Source organism: Enhydra lutris, unplaced genomic scaffold (assembly GCF_002288905.1).
Source record: "Enhydra lutris kenyoni isolate GAN:26980312 unplaced genomic scaffold, ASM228890v2 scaffoldscaffold4, whole genome shotgun sequence".
Taxonomy (NCBI): Eukaryota; Metazoa; Chordata; class Mammalia; order Carnivora; family Mustelidae; genus Enhydra; species Enhydra lutris.
Window position 1 is genome coordinate 8490415 of NW_019154088.1, and position 17025 is coordinate 8507439.

The following is a 17025-nucleotide window of genomic DNA, read 5'->3' on the forward strand; positions in this document are numbered from 1 at the left end:
GCGATGTCCCTCAGCGGAACAGACTTTTAAAAGTCCTGATTTTGTGCTCCGTTGCTCTGCCTCTTGCTGGGAGCCGGCCCCTCCCGCCGCAGTCTATCTTCCCATCTCTTTGGATTCACTTCTCCGCCAGTCCTACCTTTCAGAAAGTGGTTGATTTTCTGTTTCTAGAGTTGCTGTTCTTCTTCTCTTCGATCTCCCATTGGATTTGTAGGTGTTTGCACTCTTTAGATAAGCTATCTAGCTGATCTCCTGCTACCTGAAGTAGTCTCAGCCTGCTACTTCTCCACCATCTTGACTCCTCCGATCCCTAACTAGTAGATTTTTAATAGACTCTCTAATCCAGTAATGCTAACCTTCCAATTCCAAATGAATTTTTTAAACTTATGAATTGTTAGGCGTTTGACTTACTTCTTCCCTTCCTTTTAGTCTAAATTAATGTTTACTATGATTTGCTGGTGGCTGATTTCTAGATTTAGGTTCATAATCATATACAGCATAGCTAGTAATTTAATTACAAATGCAAGTAATCCCTAAGAGGCCACAGTTTACTTTCAAATCTTACTGATTTCATACCCTAAGAAAGTCCTTAGATTATAACACTGATCAATAAAGTGATGGCCACATATTCATAAATGTCAAGCAATTACTAAATAATTTGGCCTGGTAAATCATTCCTAATTGTGTCTAAAGTAAAGGTATCATCAAATCTTTCCTCATCTGAGGTTAATTGCATTCCTTATACAAAGCAACTGGTTGCCATGAAGAAAGCAGAGTCATTCAAACCTCACCATCCCAAACCAAACAGGATCTTCCATTTCCATGGCCTCCATCACACCCATGTGGTTGGCTTGCCTAAGACATGAAATTACATAGAAATTCTCTTCTGAATCTCAGTGAATCAAGAGCCTGAAAATATACAATTATGGTATTAAATCATTGATTAGTGACACAGAAAAACTGAGTGTTTTTAGCATGCGCTCCTTAAGAGATTTGTCTATTAACATTAAAATCCCCAGTGGGAGTTCTCGCTGGTATGGGCTGTAAGGATTCTGGCTGGAGTGCTATGATAATGCATTTACTTACAAGAGGAAAGTTGGGACAGAAATATGTGTTCCCCCATCCCCTCCCAAAAAGCTTTGTAATCATGATATATATAATAACCTATAGTACACTCGCATATGCATACCTGATATATATAATAACACATATAGTACACTCACATATGCATACCTGATATATATAATAACACATATAGTACACTCACGCATGCATATATACATTTTTTAAACATGACCCTGGAAGACCATGTTCTTTCACTTGCTTTTCTTCCTATTGTCCTATTACAGGAGACCCTCAGTCAGAATTTTGAAGTTTGTTTGTTTGGGGCGTGGTTAATATTCTGTTCCATTAAAGTAAGGCACACACTGCTGAGGGAAAATCTAGCACCAAACCACCCTCCAATGGCCCTGCCCATTCCTCTGGTTTATACTAGCCTTAGCAATTAGGTAAGTTAGTATTGTTTAAAAATGGCTGTTCTTTGCCTGGTCTCCCTTGGAGCACATTTCTCACTCGCAACCCAACTCCCCCATGCCAGCCCAGAATTTGATTAATCCTGAGCAAGTGGCCCATTTTGCACTTGATCTTAGCCCAAAGGCCGAGAAGCGATTCAAGTGGCCCATTTTGGATGACAATTCTTTTTTTTTTTTTAAGATTTTATTTATTTATTTATTTGACAGAGAGAGATCACAAGTAGGCAGAGAAGTGGGCAGAGAGAGAGGAGGAAGCAGGCTCCCCGCTGAGCAGAGAGCCCGATGTGGGGCTCGATCCCAGGACCCTGGGATCATGACCTGAGCCAAAGGCAGAGGCTTTAACCTGCTGAGCCACCCAGGTGCCCCATGGATGACAATTCTGAGTGTATGCTCCTAATGTCATAGCGTGTCTTTTATTGGTTTTTTTCCCCCCTTCATTGTGTTCCTTCATTGATGTTTTTGACCTGGGTCCAGAAATGGTCTGGTTCATACCATTTAATTTTATATCTTTTGTTTCATTTCATTTAAATTTTAGGAAATAATGGGTATTTAAAAGAATAAGCATTTAAAGTCAAACAAGGAAAGGGTGGAAATGAGCAGAGCATGGGATGACCATTTGAGAGTCATGACCAAAAGGGCCCAGAAAAGCCTTTCCACTGTGCTCTGCAGGGATGTCTGCCTGGGTTCCAATACATCTGTTCTATTTTTTGCTACTCCCAAGCAAGTTCTTGGTCCCTCAAAATAAACCACCAAATCCGAGGATATATAATTAAATGATATATAATTAATATAGAATGATATATAATTATTTGTCTCACCTTAGATGTAAAATGGTGTCCTTCCTTAATGTGCCTGTTTGTGTGTGAATAGCAAAAGACAGAACTCTTTCTGTTGTGTGAAGAAAAAAAGGAGCAAATCTAATCACAGGCATAAATACCTTTCTAGAACCGCATTTAAGATAGTGGGTTCCCTGGGACAGCAGATCCTTGGGATATTAACAAGCGTTGCAAAGGGGAAAAAAGATCTGTGGTCCAGTGGGATTAAATAAATTTAAACAATGTTCTTCATGTAGACTTCTCTGTATCTTTAACATGATATTAATGGGCATTCTGAATCTCCAGTGCAGTCTTAAATACGCATTTAGCTGTTTCCTGAATTTATTTAATTACAGAAACCAACTTTTGAGAAATGCTTGGTGGCACATACTTTAGGAATCCCTACTCTAAAAGAAAGAAAAACGTAAATAAGTGTTTAGTCGAAAAGACAACCTCATTTAAAATTAGCAGATGATGGGGTGCCTGGGTGGCTCAGTTGGTTACGAAGCTGCCTTCAGCTCAGGTCATGATCCCAGAATCCTGGGATCGAGCCCCACATCAGACTCGTTGCTCAGTGGGGAGCCTGCTTCTCCCTCTCCCTCTGCTGCTCCCCGTTTGTACTTGTTCACTCTCTCCCTGTCTCCCTCTCTCTCTCTGTCAAATAAATAAATAAAACCTTTAAAACATAAAAATAAAATAAATAAAATTACCAGATGAAAGGAAGGCCACCTCATACCTGATATGGAGCCCATTTCCCTATTTGACCACTAATATAAAGATTTGTCCTTGTAAGGGATTCCCAGCGCCTATAAACACCTGTAGTAAATTGATTCTTATACATTGTCTTACTACCAACTATAATGAAACCAAGTCTTAGACCAAATTCTATTTCACACACAGGCCCTTATTAACAGCTCTTACATCACGTTTGCTAATCCCAGAGAAGTCCCAGTTTTCTGTTTTTTTATTTTTTTTAAAGATTTATTTATTTGAAGGGGGTGAGTGGGGTTGGGGAGGAGCAGAGGAAGAAGAGAAGCTCCGGCAGACTCCCCACTAAGCACAGAGCCAGACTCAGGGCTCACTCTCATGACCTTGAGCAAAAATCAAGAATCAGAGACTCAACCAACTGAGCCACCCGGGCACCTCCTCTGTCTTTTTAGATGCTCTCACTATTATCTTAACCTGACAAAATTCCAGAGGAAGGATTCTAGAAGCCTCAGAGTCCATATCAGACAACTAGAAATCCTTTAACTAAGTGGCTGGATACAGGACAATTTAGGAATCGAGTCTCAGGCACTATCCCTAAGGGAAAGTTGACAGGCTTTGTGGGATTCTTACATTGTCTTTGTTGAAGGTCATGGAATGGCTCTAATAGTTTAGCTAATCTATATAACTATAATAGTTTTCTAGGACTGTGATAAAAGAAAAAATAGACTGGCAGACTTAATTAGGAGAAATATATTTTCTCCCAGTTCTAGAGGCTAGGAGTCCCAAATCAAGGTGTCTGCAGGTTTGATTTCTCCTGAGGCCTTTCTCCTTGGCATGTAAATAGCTGTCTGCTTGTTGTGTCCTCCCACCATCTACCCTCTGTCCATGGACAGCCCTGGCATCCCACAGTGTATCCAAATTTCCTCTTCTTAGAAGGACACCGGTCACATTGGATGAGGGCCCACTCTAATGGCCTCAGTTTAACTTAACCATTTCTTGAAGTGTCCTATCTCTAAACACAGCTGCATTCTGAGGTACTAAAGGTTAGAGATTCAACCTATAAATTTGGGGGAAACATAGTTCAGTCCATAATAATATCCTAAATATTGATTTCATCCAAATGGTGCCTCATCTCTAATGTTCATCTTGTTAATTCATAAGTGACTAGTTTTCACAGGGAAAACCCATTTCTGATTTTTACTATGCCAAACAAGAGTTTCACTGCTCCTTTGTATCGCTGGCTTCACAATCAGGAACAAGGGCACCATCGGACAGAAGCTAGTAGCAAGGGAGGCTGATAAAGTAAGTTTCTGGCTTTTGCACTACGAGGTGGGGACTCAGATAACTGGTCTCCCTTCTGCCATATCTGTAGTCCTCTCCATATTTCGGCATACACAGTATGACACTACAGGTATGCCAGCTTCAACTCTAGGGGCAGCCAATCACCTCAGGAGAGAATCATTGCTCAAGGGCTGCTTACACAGCAACATTCAGGAGACAACAACAAATGCTCCAGTTATTTGTAAACTGAGGAATGTCCTGACTGGAGCAACCTTGAGTGGGACTTGGCTGTATCTTTTTATGTTAAGTGGTTTTCCCCCAACCAGAGATTCTGTGCATTACCTCACAAGTAATTCTTGTAATAAGTCCCTTTTTGGCTCATAGTAGCCAGAATTCGTTTCTTTGCAATCAAGTCATCTACCAATCCTTGGATTTCCAGAAAGTATATATAGTGTGATTCTCTCCTCTCTCACAAAACAATAAATCACAGCTTGACCAGCTGGCCAGCCTACATTTAGGCACCTTAGCCCCAAAGCAAGGAGGAGGGGAACTAGAGAATTATGCTATATGAAAACTGGAATGTACTGTAGAAGTCATTTAATATGGATGAAGCGAGCACCTGGGTGACACAGTCGTTAAGCGTCCGCCTTCGGCTCAGGTCATGATCCCAGGGTCCTGGGATCGAGCCCTGCATCGGGCTCCCTGCTCAGTGGGAAGCCTGTTTCTCCCTCTCCCATTCCCTCTGTTTGTGTTCCCTCTCTTGCTGTGTCTCCCTCTGTCAAATAAATAAATAAAATCTTTAAAAATAATAATAATCATAATCTGGATGAAGACACAGCATTCTAGACAGAAAAGATTGCTCAAAATCACACCTGTTTTCATCCTTACCACAAACAAGATGTTTTAAGGTAACTCCTGAATTCATTCCATAATTTTTAGTCTAAGAATTATTGTTATTTAGATTTACTCTCTAAGCCCATCAGTGTCAGCCTGGAAGATGAATACAATATGTGTTCCTAGATGTTGGGGCTGTAACTGAAAAGAGAATAATTTTCTACTTCACTCTAGACTCATAATCCAAGGTGGCAGAGAGTGGTATCAAGAAAACAGTTGGTGGGCACCTGGGTGGCTCCCTCAGTTAAGCATCCAACTCTTGGTTTCAACTCAGGTCATGATCTCAGGGTTGTGAGATCGAGCCCTGCATCAGGCTCTGCCCTCAGCATGGAGTCTGCTTGAGATTCTCTCTCTCCCCCTCTGCCCCTCCCCCCACTCACTCTCTCACACATGCAATCTCTCTCAAATAAACAAAATCTTTAAAAAAAATAAGAGAAAGAAAGAAAGAAAAGAAAACACAGCTAGTTCTTCACTAAAGACCCACCAGAGCCAAGGTGTACCTGTGCAACCTTTCACTTTGGCAGGGATCCCCCAGCCTGAGCAGTGATTCATTACAGGGTCATCTGGACATGTCTTACTATGTCCATGTCTGTTTCAGACAATAACTCAGCTAGTCTTTAGATCAGTGTCCTAATAGGTGACAGTGGAAACTTCCCTTGTTGGGGGTCCAGGAGGGGAGCAAGATCGTCATGCCTGAACCTGGCCCACGTGTCTTCTCCCACCAGGCCGGGCTAGCTGGGAGGATCGCTGTTGTTTTTTTATGAATGTCATCCGGGGTAATTCATTCCTCTGTCTTTGCCATTCAGCCATAACTGTGGTTGGAGGATTTTTTTTTCTTTGAGTTTTGTGTGTGTGTTTTAAACCTAAACTGTTCAAAGAAAATATGTGTTGTTCCTGGACCTCTATGTAGCATGTTTTCTGAATTAAATGCATTTTCACAGAGAATTAGTCTTTAAATCCCTGTGAGCTTAAAAATAGACCAAGAACCAACTATTTCCTCTCTCTTTGGAATGTAAAGTGTTTTTGTGAGTGGGTATTGGTTTTCCTTTGGGGGGGGGGGGTACAGAGGGAGTAGCATAATTAAGCAAATCAAGAAAAGAAAGAAAATAATTTAACTATTTCCCATACTACCCATACTTAGAGACTTACTTATATTGATAGTAAAGCTTATACTGGATATTCATTCATTCATTCATTCATTCATCCACTCTTTCATTCACAAAAGTTGACTGTGGACCTATCAAGTTCAAGACACTATGCTGAGAGAAATGTACAGGAAGAAACCTGGAACATTTAAGAGCAGGATATTGATAGACATACAAGTGGAAGGTTCTATGATTTGAGCTTCTTAGATTTTTGACTAATTAAAGCTCAGGAAAAGTGGTAACTGTGGTGTTGGCCAAAGTGCCAGCAAAGGAGTTATCAGACAGAACAATCCGCAGCAAATTTCATCAGCCAAGAAACTTCAATTCTTTATACCCATCCAAGGAGAAAGTTAATTATGGCTTTGGTTAATTGTTCTCCTGGCTCTGTGGTATTATCTTAACACGGAAGGCAAGAGGAGGCAAGAAGGAGTTGAAAGAACAATCCTTCTACAATACACTGGGGAGAATCAAAAACACAGATGTTCCTCTCTAGGACCCTTGTGACTGATCAGATTCTCCTACCCAGACCCTAAAAGGACTTAGCCAAAGCAATAATGTTAGCTGTGAATGTTAACACATTAATTAGTCTTTCTTCTGCATGGAAGTTCCAAGACTTTCTGAACAGAGTCCTTCAAGACTCAGCTTATATCCTCTGTGACCTCTGCACACTCAAGCCCCCACACAAAACCAAGCCGGCCTAGGCCCCTACTCAGCACTCCCACACACCCTTCTTGTCTTCACAGCTCATCCCTCACCATCAGCATTGTTTCTGGGTCCCTCTCCCTCACAGGTCTGGTAGATATACAATGGGTCTTTAGCATGTACTAGGCACTCAAAAGATGTATTATAATACATAGGTTATGAAATTTTCAGAGCATGTATCTGAGGGAAACATTAAAAAATACTCATGCACATTTAAATAATAAACACTACATTGAAGGTGCTTTACATCTATAAACAGAAAAAATCTGGCAAACAGCAAAAAAACAATGACCTGTCTCACAGGGTACACAGAACCCACCACAGCTTCCAAGAGGTAATTAGCCTAAAGGTAACTCTCAGCTCTAACCACTAAAAGTGTGGAGTCTGTTTATTTTTAATAGTGGGGAGCATTTTATTTTTTTAAGATTCATTTGTCAGCGCATGAGAGAGCACAAGCAGGGGGAGCACCAGGCAGAAAGAGGGAGAAGCAGAATCCCACTGAGCAGGGAGCCCAATGCAGGACTTGAGCCCAGGACCCTGGGATTACAACCTTGGCTGAAGGCAGACACTTAACTGACCGAGCCATCCAGGCGCTCCACTGGTGGGAAGCATTTTGGAACAAGATGTTGACACACGTGCCCACGTGAATACTGAAGGCACCATGATTTGAGATACTGAAATCTTGGATCAATTAAAGCTTTAATTGTTGGAGCTCACACTTCAAACTTTGCAACACTGTCACATGGAGAGCACTGGGTGTTATACACAACTTTTGAATTCTAGAACTCTACATCTGAAACTAATGCACCAAATGTTGGCTAATTGAATTTAAATAAATAAATAAGCAAACATAAAATGTCTCTATCTTCATGAAAGGAAAAAATATGTGAGGCTATAATCAAAACGTAGGCTAGTTTATCTGGAACATGACTTGGTATACATAGCTCTTGTTCTGCTAGGCTGTAACGATGTATCCGTGGTAAGCAATTCATGTAGATTATTATAATAATTAGCACAGCTAAGTCTCACTTTCCTTTCCCCCTTCTGGCTTCATTTTTTCTTCTCCAATGTCCATAGACGTGTCCATGTCTACTGTGTTCCTGAATCCATGCCCTTAACAATGCCTACCACACCTGGGCTTATGTAAGCCCAGGTACCACAAGACGAAAACCATATGCCCCTTGCTCTGGTGGTCTTTCACATGGTCACCTCTGTGGTCATCCTGTGGGGTGCTCCCAAGCTCTCTCCCTCTTCAGTCTCCCTCCTAAGCATCTCCTCCAGGAGATGGAAGAGTCAAGTTAGGCAGGCCTAAAATTATGTAGTTTAATGAGTTTTGTTTAAGAAAAATATTACAAAATTATGAGTTCAAAATGAGGTAAAAATGGATGTTTATTGGAAATGAGAACTGTCACAGCAAACTAAAAATTACTTCAAGTAACAAACACCAGGGACATCAAAAAATCCAGAAAAATTAACAAACTATTTGCATCATAACACTTCTGTAACATTTTTCCACAGACTCCCTTCTGGCTCCACACATTTAAAACTCGGTTTCTGGTGCTCACTTCGGCAGCACATATACTAAAAAATAACTCTGTTTCTGGGCGCCTGGGTGGTTCAGTGGATTAAACCTCTGCCTTCGCGGCTCAGGTCATGATCTCAGGGTCCTGGGATCGAGCCCCACGTCTGGGTCTCTGCTCAGCAGGGAGCCTGCTTCCCCCTCTCTCTCTGCCTGCCTCTCTGCCTGCTTGTTATCTCTCTCTGTCAAATAAATAAATAAAATCTTAAAAAAGAAAAAAAACTTTCTGCTCCACTACACACGTGTGCAGGGTCAGACACAGTAGGACACGTACAGCAATGCCGCCTCCAGCCCTACACCTTCCTGTTAGGACACCAGCAGATGACAGGAGTACTCATGGAAGCCATTCCCACGCTACGATGGCTAGCGATTACTTCACAACAGGTACACGTGACTGCAAACATATGTGTCTTTCTATTGTGTCCCTTTAGCCAAAAATTGCCTGTGGTCACTTTAACTCTCCAACATGAGAAGTGTGACAGACACAAATTAGAATGAAAAAAATCCGTGGAATTGTGGTTAAAATATCTTACTTTTGTACATGTTACCAAACATTTGATCACGTGACCACCTCACTAGGGCCTCCCTAAGGCCTTGGAAGGAACCCAGCACAGAGGAGTCCACAAAACTGAAGTTCCCCCAGCTTGTTGGTAAATTGCCCTCTACCCTCCTCTCACTCTTCTCAAGGAGTCCAGCCCCTACCTACCGGATTCAAGAAGACCCATAAGGCTCAAGGTGCCAAGCACTGTGCCTTAGGGAAGGATGGACACACTGACCAGGGAAACAGGAAGGAGAAGCCATACAGATGCCCTCTGCCTTCAAGTCTTGGGACAAAGTGTGATGAGGGCAGGGATTAGAATTCTGATGAAAGTCAGGACTTCAAACTCAAACAAGTGGACTCGAGGTCATTGAATAATGAGCATTTGGCTCATAAAGAGGAGAAGAGAGAGAGAAGAGGAAGGGGAAAGAAGAGAAAATGAGAGAGGAGAGAGGAACGGGAAGGAAACAAAGAAGTATGGGAGGAAAAGAAGAGAAAAACAACAAGTTTCCTCTGTGTACACCTCTTCCCTGGGAAGCAGTCTTGTTTATCTTTGTATCGTAATAACATTTACAAGCTTTCTTCAGACTATACACTCATCCTCTTAAATTAGAAAGAGTGACAGTTCTCTTGGCTCCATTCTGCGAAATGCCAGTTGTCATGATCTCACTATTACAAAAGGGAAAAGGGAGGAAAAAAAACCACCTCCCAAGAGATTAATATCACTGAAAATAAATGCCCAGTGGCCCGGCCATTTGGTCACTGTCCACGTTCCCCAGTGGCATGTGAGTTTTTCATCCAGACCTAAATTGGATGCTAATTTCCATGTCATCGTCAATCTTCAAAACTCTTCACGCAATAGTTGGCATTTTCTTTATGTTTGCTTGCCTTACTCTTTTAACTGACTCCTGTAATTTTCTTACAGGAAAAAAAAAAAAGGATAACAACAGAAGACTTGGAAAGATCACTTAATCTGGACTGCACATGTGAAGACTGTTGAGAAAATTTGAAAAATTATTATTTATAAATGGGTGGCTTGAAGTAACATGTTGAACCTCAGAAAAGTTAAATTCTGAGGAGGAATGTGTTTAATCAACATCAGAGACAAAGTCCCTCAAAGAAATCCTGGAAACTCCATTGTCTCATAGCTTTGCAGTGTCATAGACTTCCTTTGTGATAGGGACCCCTGAAGGTCACTAAATTCCAGATTAACTACCATCCGTGCCATTGGTGAAGACATCCAGGAGACATTTCTCAACCCATCTCTGTAACATTCCAACATATCACAATCTCCACTTTGAGGAAATCATTATTCCCAAAAATAGCGGCATTACTCCACATACTTTGTGAAAATAAATAGATTGACACCTTTACAATCTCAATTAAAAAAATCAAGGTACAGAATTAAAGCACATTCTATTCCTTTGCAAGCTAACTTGTCTGTACTTTTTCCAGCCCTTGAACCACCTGTGAGGCTCGCATACCTTACCCAGGTGCTCCCTGAGCCCTTCAGTTGTAGGCAGAACAACTAAACATCTCACTCTACAAAAGATTTGGTTAGTGATGGGCTGAAGGATTCTTTCATACTTCCCGAAAGCCTGAGGTCAGATTTCCTCTAGTTCCATACCCTGCTCAAGAATCAAAGGGATTCTCCATTGCATACTTGGCTGGGAAAATCTGAAGTAATGGTGCATTTCTAAAGCACTTGGCAATCCCAACCTCAACCCAAGATGTAGCACATCTCCCAGGAGCAGCAAAGTGTTACAGAAAAGTCAAGAGAGTCAGGAAACCACCAGAATCAGGGACTCTGAGAGGAGCAGAGAGAAAAATAGAAACAGGTTTGGTCAACAAGCTGTGTTCAGTGTCTTCTCTGTCTTCCCTTCCTTCCTCTTCCCTTCCACCTCCTGGGTCTCCCACCTCTCATACTTTGTTCTTTTTTTTTTTAATTTTATTTATTTATTTGTTTGTTTAAGAGAGAGAACACAGCTGGTGGAGGGGGAAAGGGAGAAGTAGGCTCCCCACTGAGCAGAGAGCCTGGTGGATGCAGGACCCCAGGATCATGACCTGAGCTGAAGGCAGACGGCCAACGGACTGAGCCACCCAGGCATCCCTCATACCTCGTTCTTAACAGATAGAATTGGAAAGTTCTTCTGCCAATTTTAAAGATTTTATTTACTTATTTGACAGACAGAGATCACAAGTAGGCAGAGAGAGAGAGAAGAGGAAGCAGGCTCCCCGCGGAGCAGACAGCCCGATGTGGGGCTTGATCCCAGGACCCTGGGATCATGACCTGGGCCGAAGGCAGAGGCTTTAACCCACTGAGCCACCCAGGCGCCCCTCTTCTGCCGATTTTAATACTGAGACATCTTTGCAGCCATATGTGATGAATCTCAAACAGCAGAATGCCATCAAGGGAAAGATTGAACTAGAGGTCGCGGCACCTGGGCTGTTTTCCCGACTTCCACCACTGATAGGCTCTCGGACCTCATTCAAGTCATTTCCCTTCCTTGAACCAACTTCATCTATTAACTGAGTGGTTGGACTAGATGATTATTACTGGCTTAAAAAGTTCCAGGATTTTATTTTTGGAGGAATTTCAAGCACTGGGAGAGAAAGAAGAAAATGGAAGGCAGGAGGCTTTCTTTGGACCCATTACACTAAGACCAGTCAGTGACTCCCAGCCTCCTCCCCTTATCTCTAAGGCTGCCTTCAGATGTGTGCCCTTCTTGTGAGGTGGCAAACGTAGAAAAGAAAAAGTTGACACACTGAAACCCAAACCAGCCGTACCTATGAATGCTCCAGAAGGACACCGAGATGATAGAGCATAAAAGTTGAAAAGAGTAAGTCAGAGGATCTAGCATAACATGGGGACTACAGTTGATAATACCATATTATCTAATAGGCATCTTTTAAGAGAGTAGAATGTGAAAGTTCTCACATACACAAGAAATAATTATGTGAACTGATGGATGTGTTGATTAACTTGATGGAGGGAACCCTTTCCCAATGGATGTGTATATCAAATCAGCACATTGCACATATATTTTCTGTATCTGATCATTTTGTCAATTTACCTCAATAAAGCTGGAAAAAAAAAAGTCATAGAAAAGAGCGTGAAAGGGAAGTTGAAGAGGCTGCTCCAGCTTTTCACCATGGACTCAAGGAGTCCTGCACCCCCATCCAGAGGACCAACGGGTCTTTTCTCAAAGACAGCATGGCGGGGAGGGGTCTGTCATTAATCTCTGGTAAGAGGAATTCCCTCACTTTCTCTTCTTGCTAAATCTTTCTGCTTCCATCTCTGGACCCAAGCTGAGATCTCATCACCTCCTTTTTCCTTCTTCTTGCCCCATGTCCTCAATTTCCGAGCAGGTCCATTTCCCAACTCCTTCACTCACAGTCCACTACTCCTGTCTAGCCTTTCCTTTGTGAGTGCCCTGGACTACATCTCAGCAGTGGGTAGTGTTTGCTGCTGACAAAGGCAAAGGAAGAGAAAGAATGGCACAACTTCTCCAGAAAGTGCTTGAATAATATATGTGAAGAGTCTTTAGTATATTTTATCCTATGACCTCGTCTTCTTTCTCTTATCCTAAAGAAGTCAGAAGAGGTTCCAGGAAAGAATGAGTGAAAAGGCAATCCAGGGCAGATGAAAACGAGCTGTAGGAATTGTGATGTTTGTGGCCCTGAATAATAGGAAGCAGCAACAAATTGGCTTAAATAATCAACACATATCCAGAGAAATCTGGAGGCAAGACTGCCTTCAGGTTGGGTAGATTTAGCAACTCCAAAATGTAGTCTAACTTTCGGGTTCCCTCCAGATCTCTGCTTTTCCTTCCTCAAAGTTGGTCTCTTGCTAAGTTTGGCTCCCCTAGTAGCCAACAGCGCTTCTCAGCATTCTTGTTCACGTCCAAATGGAGCCGGAGAGAGCCTGATTTCACTGGGCTTCTTCTTAAAACTAAGAAAGATCTTTTCCCAGAAGCCTTCAGCAAAATTCTTATTGGCCAGAATTGGGTCACATGGCAATGCCCAAATCAATCACTGCCTGGGAAGGGGACGATGGTAGTGGAGATGGGAGTTACGCTGAAGCCAATCGCTCCACCCCTTCTTACTGAAATCAATTCCCAGAGGGTACTGCTTCAATCCTGTGGGGAAGGGCGCAATGTCTGGGAGTCAGGCACCTCGTGCAGCCCAAGGGCGAAGGCATAGCAACATGAAATGGTATATAGCTGGTTGGGGAAATGGTGAGTAGTCCAATCCCTTGACACCATAAATTCACTTGGGCACAAAGGGCCTTGGAAATTCAACTCTTAGAGCCCTTTCCAAACCCCAGCCTTTGGGTCCTTACAATATAGTCCTTATACACAAGAAAATAAAATTTACTTTGAAAAACTAAATAATAAAGAATGTAAGGTGATGCGTTATGTGGCAGAGATCAGCCACATTTCAAAGTTTCACAGAAAGAAGAAACAGTGCAACATAAAGCCATTGGAGACTATCTCATGAAGGAGGCAGATTGGTGTTCCATTGAAGGATAAGAGAAATCGCCTAGTGACTTCCCTCTGGCTTAGCTCATCCAGGTAGCTAACCTGAAATAACTCTGAGCTATGAGCTACCGAAAAATATTCAGAGGGAATGAATTTGTGATGTCTTCACTGTAGAGATGCTATGATTTTAGTCTATTCTAGAATTCAATGATTTTTGGGTGCTGCTCACTTTGAAGAAATTTTTCACTGTGGAACATTTCCAATATGTTGGGGTTTTTTTAAATCCCTACACAAAAACACAGCCCACCTTGCTGTTCTTTGCTAGATAAACAAAATTTTTTTCTCAATTATCCTGCTCTCCTTAATCACATGTAATTTTCAAACTAGTTGTTACTGACAGTTCTTTCCTCCTATTTGCTGGCAGTGTTTTTAGGTCAATTCCACATCCGATTAAGGGAACTTTAAAAAACGAAATCCTACAGCAAAAATGCCATATGCCTTCCAATTTAATTTTAAAGACATAATCCTCAAGGATAGCAACTTGGCAAAGAGAGAACTGAACCCTTTTCTGGAAGACCCATCACTCGGGTCCATGTCAGTTTATTGGCCTGAAATCCCAGCATTTGTAAATACATACCCAAGAGGGACGACATCCTTCCAATCAAAGGTGTAGGTTTTCTTTCTCCTTTTTTTCCATTGCTGCTTCTCTCAAAGCTTCCCCGAGGTATTTAGGTTTCTGGGGAATATTTTCATCACACACTGACCAGCAGGAATGTGGGTGAGTTTCTAACAGTGCCCAAACACCCCCTCCACTGAGATCCGTCCTTTCCACCAGAAAAACTAGAGTGCTGTGATTTGGGGAAGGGTATTTTGTTTGAGCTAAATAACTCCTTACCTCTGTTAGCTTTCTTTGACAAGAGAGCTCTTCCCTGGTACCATCCAGGTCACCTTCCCATCTGTAGAGCATGTCCAAGGATAAAGTTCTTCTCCTTGTTTTGTTAAAAGAAGCCAAGTTCCAAGAAAATCCAGAGGGATTCCCACAGTCCCTTAGTCACGGAAGCAGCTAGCCTGAAGGGACATTCCAGTGAGCTTCTATCCTTGCCTATCTATCTCCCCAGGGGAGATGAGCTTTTTACAAAAGGAAAGATGTATCCTTTTTGTGGGCCTCTTGTGGCCCTTATGCCCCCCGTTGATCTGTATAAAATTGGCAAGTGGGTGAGTAAGCGGGGGCCATCAGCTGGCCAAGGCTCCAAACCTGTGCCTAAGTATTTGATATGATGAAGAATTAACAGCAAGTGAAAAGAAAAAATTGCCTTTCAAGGAGCACACAGGGTGCTAGGGAAAAAGTTAGGAAAGGGACATGCATGGCTGCTGACTCTGGAATCTTCAGATCTGTTTGGATGAGTCATTACCAATGACTTCTACAATAGGAATCTGATTTGACTGATCATCCAAAAGAAACTTTTATTTCTGTCTCTCAACATGTGAAATCTATCTGGCCGTCAGGTTTAGTTACTACTTAAGCAACAAACCGACATGTGTCTTAGAAACATACTTTTCATCTTCCAGAAGTACTCGATGTATATTGAGTAACTAGCAAACATTCATGCTGTAATCCACACACACGTGCACCTTGTCACACAACACTCCCACACAGGAAAAGTGAAACTGCCCTTTGATGAACGCAAACTGGTGGGTGTTTCTAGCGGTTAGGAGTCCTGCCAGGTGTGAGTCCTAAGAAGGAAGGTGAACCGGAGGGCTTTCCCCAGCCTGTGGCTGCGATCCTTATTTGGTAAAGCTACTACCTAGCCTTCTGCGTCTCAAGGCCAGCCTGATAGCGCAGGACCACAGCAGGGGAAGTGTGGCTGCTGACATACCAGCCCTAAGAGATGAATGGAATTCCAGGCAGCTGGAGTCACGCTGGCTTGAGACACTGGTTTGGAGACCAGACTTCCAATGACAGAAGCATTAAGCCGCAGCGCTCATAGTAATTGGTGCACCCACAGAAATGTAACCCACACCTCGGTTTCAGGAGCTAAAAAATGAAAAGAACGTTGAGGGAGGAAAAAAAGGAAATAAAATGATAGGTGGAGGATAATTTATTACTTTATGGGTCTGTTCTGTAAATAACTTAAGACCCTAGAGCCAGATGGCTCCGCAAATCCTCCAACCAGGAGTCACGTTAAGAAGCACGAGTGGGCATAAAAACTGTTTTTCAAGACACAAGTCCGGTTTGGGCTCAAGGGAAGTAGATAGGGAGTACGTTTTCTTAACATTCCCGGCTAGAAAGGAGCGGTCTTCGCGGGTCCCCTTCATCACAATACATATACCGCCCCCAAGCGGCCAGCCGTGGAAGCGCGGTAGCCGGCCCACCGGCGACTTTGGCGGGCACTTGGGCGCCAGGTAGCTGCAAAGTGTGCCCCGACGGGCAGCGGGAAGGCGGGCTCCGTTCACCGCCCGGCTGGCCGACGCGGCCCCGCACTCAGCTCCCTTAGGGCTCGGGCGGAGGGCGGGCGCGTGGTCCCACACCCCACTGGATGGATGGAGGAAGGTCCCCAAACACCCCAGCGGGAACTTCTTTAACGATTGATTGGTTCTCCCTCGGCCCCATTTACCCCGTCGGGCTTCTTTGGTTTTACAAACGGGCTCGGTCCCCAAGTGTCAGCCCTCGCCCAGGTATTCAAGGAGATGGGATTGCCTGAACCACCCCCCGCAGAAGGGTCTGGGGGGGGGGGGATGGGGGAGTGTGGCTAAAGCCTTGTCGCCGCTCGGGTTGCTCACACGTGACTCCCGGAGCCAAGGTGCGGAGCGCGAGCGCGCCAAGGCTGCGTGGGCGGGCACCTATTTTTCAGAGACTTTCCACCACTCCTCGCCCCGACCCCCACCCCTCAGCTCTCTAGCCGGAAAGTTATGCGCCAGGCAGCGGGGGGGCGGAGAGAGGAACCCAGACCGCCCCCCGGTGCCCGCCCGGCCGCCTCCCATTGGCCAGAGGAATCCCCAGGAATGTGAGAGTGCCTTTAAAAGCGCGCCGCGCAACGGCCTTGCCAGCCACTGCTTGCGAGCCGGCCGGGTAGTCCCGGATCCCGCGAGCCCTCCCCGCGCAGCCTCCGACTCCGGCCGCCGCCTCCTCAGGCGCCTTGCCCGCCCCGCGCCTCTCCCGGACTCGGGCCGGCGCTGCGCCCTCGCCACCACTCCGGGCCGCTGCACCCAGGTAAGGGCTCTCCGGGCGGCCGCTGAGGACCGGTGCTGCCCTGGTCAGCCCCCTTGAACTCCGAGGCTTCAGCCCCGCGGGGACTATGGACCTCTTACTTTTCGCTTTCCTCCGCTGTCCCTCTCGTTGAAGGGCTCCAGAG